Source organism: Acinonyx jubatus, chromosome C2 (genome assembly GCF_027475565.1).
Source record: "Acinonyx jubatus isolate Ajub_Pintada_27869175 chromosome C2, VMU_Ajub_asm_v1.0, whole genome shotgun sequence".
NCBI lineage: Eukaryota > Metazoa > Chordata > Mammalia > Carnivora > Felidae > Acinonyx > Acinonyx jubatus.
In genome coordinates this window covers 114,048,058-114,054,865 of record NC_069384.1, presented here as the reverse complement: position 1 = coordinate 114,054,865, position 6,808 = coordinate 114,048,058, and the positions used below count along the sequence as shown (strand labels likewise).

Below are 6,808 nucleotides of genomic sequence, written 5' to 3'. Positions count from 1 at the left end.
TAGAGATGGAGAAAAAAAATCACTGGTTATTAGGGGATGGGGTGGGGAAAGGAGTGACTCTAAATTGATAGGAGAGACTTCTGGGGGTAATGAAACTCTTCTGTATCCCGACCATAGTAGTGGTTACATGTACCTGTACCTGTGTTAAAATTTCTTAGGACTATGCAACAAAACAATAACAGCATCAAACAAGTGAGTGCATGTGAACATTGGTGAAATTTGAATAAGGTCTGTAGTTTGGTTAATACTGTTGCAGTAATATCAATTTATTTATTTTGGTAATTCTATTATCAGCTAAGATGATATCCGTTGGGGAAGCTGGATGAAGGATGAAGTACAAAAATTCTCTGTACTATTTTTACAACTTCCATGAAAGCCTAAAATTATTTTTAAAAAGTTTTTTAAAAGTAGGAAATAGTAAGCACATCAGCAAGAGCCTCATTTTCAGTGGTTCACTATGTGTGGTCTTATTTTTCTAGATGAAGATATGATCAATACAACTCAATAAAAAGAAGTGACTTACAAGGACATGGTTATCTTGTAGAATTGTGAAGAATAATCTTCTGTCTTTGCCTGCACTATTTTGGGCATGGTCTTTGAGACACAGCCATTATGACATAGCTGATAGTAAAACGTTCTGTTGTCATTTCTGCCCACAGTTTGAGTTTTTTCCATTATCTAGCTGAATTCCTATGCCTGAGTGTCAGACTTAAAGATCCCATTGCCCACGAGACACCCCTTAAAGTCCACCTGGTGAAAACATCACCAATCATTAGTATTCTGCCACACCATCTCTTCCTTCCTACCACTGCAACTATACTTTTCTACTGCTTTTCCCTACCTCAGTTGGTAGGTAACAGGCTCAGAGAATCCTGTGAGTCATCCTCAACAGTTCTTTATTCCCAACATCCAGTGTGAACTAAGTTCCTCTGATTATATCTCTTAGATACATGCTGAATCTCGCCCTTCATTACACTGCCACTTCCTCAAGGCACTTCCTCAACTGTCCCATTTTGAAGTTATTTTTTTATTATTATTATTTATTTTGAGAGAGAAAGAGAGAGCAAGCATGGAAGGGGCAGAGAGACAGGGAATGGAGAGAATCCCAAGCAGGGTCTGTGCTGTCAGGCAGAGCCCCACGTGGGGCTTGACCTCACAAATTGTGAAATCATGACCCGAGCTGAGATCAAGAATTGCTTAAGTCATCCAGGCACCCCTCAACCGTCCTATTTTAAAAGCCTGTGACTAGAATCCTTAATGGCAACTACATAACACTCAAGTGTATCAGGGTGGTCTTTGAACATGCAGATCTGATTCCACTCTTCAGAACCCTATTGCCTACTAAATTCTAGCCTGCCTTGTATAGAAGACAGTCCCTCAAAAATCCATCCCTCACCCACCTTTGTAGCCTAACATCTCATCACTTCCCTTTTGAAATGTATGCTTCAAAAACACTCAACTACTTCAAGGGAAACTTGTAGTTCCCTTTCACAGACTGTTTCCTCTGCACCAAACTCTCTTCTTAACCTTTTCCCCAGAACTCCTATTTATTTCCCAAAACCTGGCATGGTCACAATTTTCTCTGAAATCCTACCATTAGAATTAATTATCCCTTCAATACCTTGTATATATTTCTATTACTAAACATATACATATATTTTGATACATTTTGATATAAATTTATATTTATATATTATATATAAGTATATATAAATTATACATAATATATGTAAATATAATTTTATATACAAATATATATTTATATGTTATATATAAATACATATATAATATGTGTAAATATAAGTTTATATCTAACTATATTTATATGTTATATATAAGTGTATATAAATTATACATAATATATGTAAATATCAATTTTTATATATTTTTTCACATACCTATCTCCTCTTCTTTCTGTGAACTCTGAATCTAACCATGCCTTTTCAGCTTCATACTCCTGGTGCCCAGCGTACAATATAGTAGGTCTTAGTAAATGGATTGTTGAATAAATAAATGATTAATAAATAAATCAATGTTAAGCCTTGTACTTAACAGTGATATAAAAGAAAGCTGAATAATAAAGTGCTTAATATCTGATGCACTCTAACTTAGAGACCTTGTTTGTCTATTGCTTTTTTATAACGAAACGCATACATAATAAAATAAGCCATACTGCTTTATAGTTGTTAAGCTGGAGTTGTTAAACTCTAGTTCTTCTCTAGAAAAGAGGAACATTGTCAGCGTCTGTCAGGACTGTCTTCTATACAAGGCAGGCTAGAATTTAGTAGGCAATTTATGTAGTAAAAGGACTTTACCCAAAATAAGAATGTTAGCTACCCAACCTAGATGTTCGTTGGGTTGCATCTGTTTTGAGGTCACATTTGCCTTCAGCCCATCCCTGTGGCAGAGAAATGAAACACGACGTGCTGATAATGAATCAATAATATGTTGATACTGTGCATGGGGATTAATCAAGAGCACTCATTCTCTTTCAGGACAATTTCAAGCTGCCAGTAATCAGCAGAGCCATGCAAGCTGGAGAGCAAGCCAAGCACACACTTGACAGGGACAATCAAGCTGTACTTATGGATCTCCACAGTGAAATTCAGAAAAGGCCTTCCGGTCCCCAAGGCTGAAATGCACACAACCTTAGGTTAAATACCAATCCCCTCATTTTTTTCTTTGGGTCAACTAGTAATCCAAATTACTTAACCTTGAGTTGCTTCTTTTGTAATAGAGACACTAACTTACCTTTTCCTTTATACTTGAAAGGAATATCTAATTAAAATAAAGATTTTCCCCTTCATTTAGATATAAATGCTTAATTCTTGCAGCTGACCATTTTATCACTTCTTGCATCCTCATTATATATAGAGTAAATATCAACTTCATAGAGTAGAGTAAACCATTACAGCTCTGATTAAAGTGACCCTAACAATCTGGTGTTGATTGCCTCCTTCAGGGAGAATTCATTGATAAATAATAATATGAGGACACAAAAGATGCTGTTTTAGCTGCTTTTATGAAAAACAATACTTAGAAGTAACACAATATAAAAACTGATAAAAAACCATTTGTTCCTATTTTCATTTTCCCACTCAAAGTTATATGAAGATATAGCATTCATTCTATTACACATGAAAAATAGAAAACAAAATAAGTTAAGGGAGTGTCCCATTGTCACCAAGTTAGCTGTGTCCAGAATGTTAATTCAGTTCAACTACCTGTGTTCACAGAACGTATCTGCATCTCCCTGGACTTACGACTACTACCCTCCAGACCTAATTCCATATCTGGACAGACAGTGCTCTTACGCAAGACCACATGTTCCCTTGGCATGAAACCATGGATTGCACAAACCTCTGATCCCTGCCAGAAAAGTCTTCCAGTCTCAGTCTCTCCTATCCTATATTGTAGCAAATAAAATTCCTGTTGAATATTTACCAGATGTGCAAGACATCTTTCACATTACCTTATAGGTCCATTTTTTTTACACATCTCCACCCTACTCCACCCTACTCCACTCCTGCCCCAAGAAGCTAAAGAATATGGGTTGCATTAATGCACAACTTTATCTTCTGGATTCTGGTTAGATTCAGCCAATTGGGAGCACCCAGAGGGGATGGGAAAAGGAAAGTAAAGTCATGATATTCATTCCTGAGGGTCAACTCCCTCTACCCGAGATCACGGCACCTACTGGGTGCCCTCTCTGTAGGTAATAGACACCCACTGTTACAGGCTACACTGTCAGGTGTGGTTTCTTGATATCATTCTCACACCTTTGTAAGAGGTTCCTTTACAACTAATTCCCCTCCAGCTACCCATTTTCTCGTTTGGTCCAAACTACTGCATGAAAGGAATAAAAAGAAGGAGTAGCATATAAAGCATTGGACATATCAAATAATGTGTGGTCTCCTCATCTCTCCCTCACCTCTATTCCTGCCTCATTTTCCAAAATCACGTTTAATGGCAATGCATAAGCATACAAACTTTCTTGTCAAAGCACTGTGACATTCTTCTTACTAAAATGTTGTTTAAAAATACATAACACTTAACTTTAGCACTAAATGATGACATATGCATCATGTCATATGTTACGCTTGCAGAGCACATGAAGTGGTTTTTCTTAGGTCCTTTGTGATAATCCTTATCTCCTTAAAATGTAGAAATGCTCAAGAGAAACATTTGATATGCTACTGCCTAACTGAACATATTCTTACTGAAGATGCTGATATTCTTTCTATATGTGTCCAATAATTCTCTAAGTAGTTTAAAAACTGATTGATAGCATACAGTTGGACCAGTCTACTGAGAAAGCACATTATCTTCTCCCTAACTTTGAAAATTATCTTTCAAAAACCTTCACATACGAATGAGCTCATGATTGAGTACAATTTTCAAAAAAAAATTCAAAACATGACTCTCATATAAATATAAAATGAACACATATCAAAGATTTAATTAATTAAACAATTAACGAAAGAACCAGTAAGATGGAAAACTAGTTCAAAGGAGATTTTGATAAAGAGAAACAAATAATGACAAAGACACTCTCTCCTTAATCTGACCCCCATCAAGCCCCTCTCGGACCTCTAGGACTTGACCTTGGGCTTTAGTATTCTTCGTGAACAGGCCTGCATCACCCATTGCAGGAAGAATTTTGCCAAGTCAGTTTAGAAGGAGCTGCTACCTTCAATATTTGATCACCCACAAAACCTGATCAAATTCCATACCCCTATAATATCTTACCCCTATAATATCTGATCTCCCCTAGCCTGTTTTCAGCAGAAAACCTCCCCACTAGTTTTGATACCTCCTCTTGGTAATTTTCTATCCACTGACACCCCCACCCTGTTCTTTGGCTGTAAATCCCCTCTTTTTCTTATGTTCAGAATTGAGCCCAATCTCTGTCTCCCCTATTGCAAAGCGCCATTGCACCAGTACTCTGAATAAAATCTTCCGTACTGTTTTTTAACAAGTGTCAGAACGATATTTCAAAATAGTCAAAGGAATGCTAAAATGGATTTGCTAATAAGATACAAAACTGCGTAAAATCTTATAGAGAAATAAAACTATAACATTTAGCACCATCTTTTCTCCTAGCTAGAAACACACAAGTTAACATGCAAATGGAAAATAGTAAAAAATGATGAAGTAGCAAATGCATACGTCAATACAGGTGTATTCTCCTTTAAATTTTTTTTAATGTTTATTTATTTTTGAGAGAGAGAGAGAATGAGAGAGATTGAGAGGATGTGATCGGGGGAGGGGCAGAGGAGAGAGAGAGAGACACAGAATCCAAAGCTGAGCTGTTAGCACAGAGCCTGACGTGGGGCTCGAACTCACAGGCCACGAGATCATGACCTGAGCCCAAATCATACCCTTAACCGACTGAGCCACCCAGGTGTCCCAGGTGTATTCTCCTTTAACATTAAATAATTCTCAGATGAGTCCACTAGACAATGCCATTGAAAAGTCATTCAGTCATTCTCTATTTGTAAGTTTTATAAGTTTTGGACAACTTTCTTTATGGGACATGAAGTTGAGCTAGATGAGGTCATTAGTAAGCCTATATGCCATTCTCCAAATTTTTCATTTACTGAAATCAAAATGAAGGCAAAATCCTACAGAAGTATATCATAGCAAAATCTCCATGGATACTTTATTAAAAATAAAGAAGTGACTTTCTGTAACTTAGGATTCCTTGTGGTCTTCTACTTCTCTATCTTTCTCAGGTCAGAATGAGCCATGTAAGTGAAGTTCATGAGATTCCTCCTCTTTTAAAGAATTTTAATCAGCTTCTTTTATATATACTTTTATAGGTAACTAAATTATCAGAGCATAGAGCTGTTTTTCTATCTGTGCTGATGCTGCAACTCTCCTCACATGTGGAAAACTAAATTTTTAAACAGTTTATTCCACTAGATGCAGACTTTAAAACTACCATTTACTTCTAGAAAGGGTTTTAAGGTTCCTTCTAACTGAGACTATTCCACAAAGTTTCCAAATATTTTCCTCTTTGGAGTATTTTTGAACACTTTTTAACATTATAGGACAAATTAGTTTATAAATAACAGAATTTTTCCTCAAAAAGAAAGGTAATAAAACTTAAGAGAATGTAAACAACAAAACTTATAAAGGCGAAAAATAAGGAAAAATATAGCTACAATAATGCTTAACCATATGCCAGAACAGTTAGGCCCATTACATACCATAATAGTTTGTCTTCACACCAGCTCCGCATCCTATGGCTTCATGAGGTAAATAGCAGCAAACCCAAACTCACATAGCTAACAAGTATGTATCAGGATGTGAATTACTATCCAACACTATCCTCACCAGGCTGCCTTCTTAAGAAACAATATATTCTCTATTTTTGTGACTGTCACACATCTGCCTTTATAGTGAGTAGCAGGTGGGACACTTCCAGCAATAGTAAAAAAATTAATTTACTTAAAGCAGGGATCAGTGAAGCCACCTGACTGGAACCCCTGGGTGCTCGTAACATAGATGCTGCCCCAGAGCAGCAGGAAGAAGACTCCAAAGCCAAGGAAGAACAAGGCCACCAAGGAGATGGGGAGCTCTTTGTACATACCCCAAGTGTACTGGGTGGAGGTGGCCTAAGAAACGAAGAACCAGGAGGTAAAGAACATACCAGTAGCCAACAGCACCATGGTCAGACTGGGAAGACAGCTGGATTCACTGGCTGGTGTATCTCCTCATGGTCTCTGTCTCCATTTTGCCAGGTACAGGGTAATCCACTGCTCCGCCACTGGAATAACACATCGGCAGGATATAGTCTATGTTT

General features: G+C 37.1%; 1 pseudogene; it reads right to left on the bottom strand.

Moving 5' to 3' along the window:
* Nucleotides 1-1,899: 1,899 nt before the first annotated feature.
* The window catches only part of LOC128315281 (transmembrane protein 258-like), a 207,975-nt pseudogene continuing 203,066 nt past the window's right edge, over nt 1,900-6,808 (bottom strand).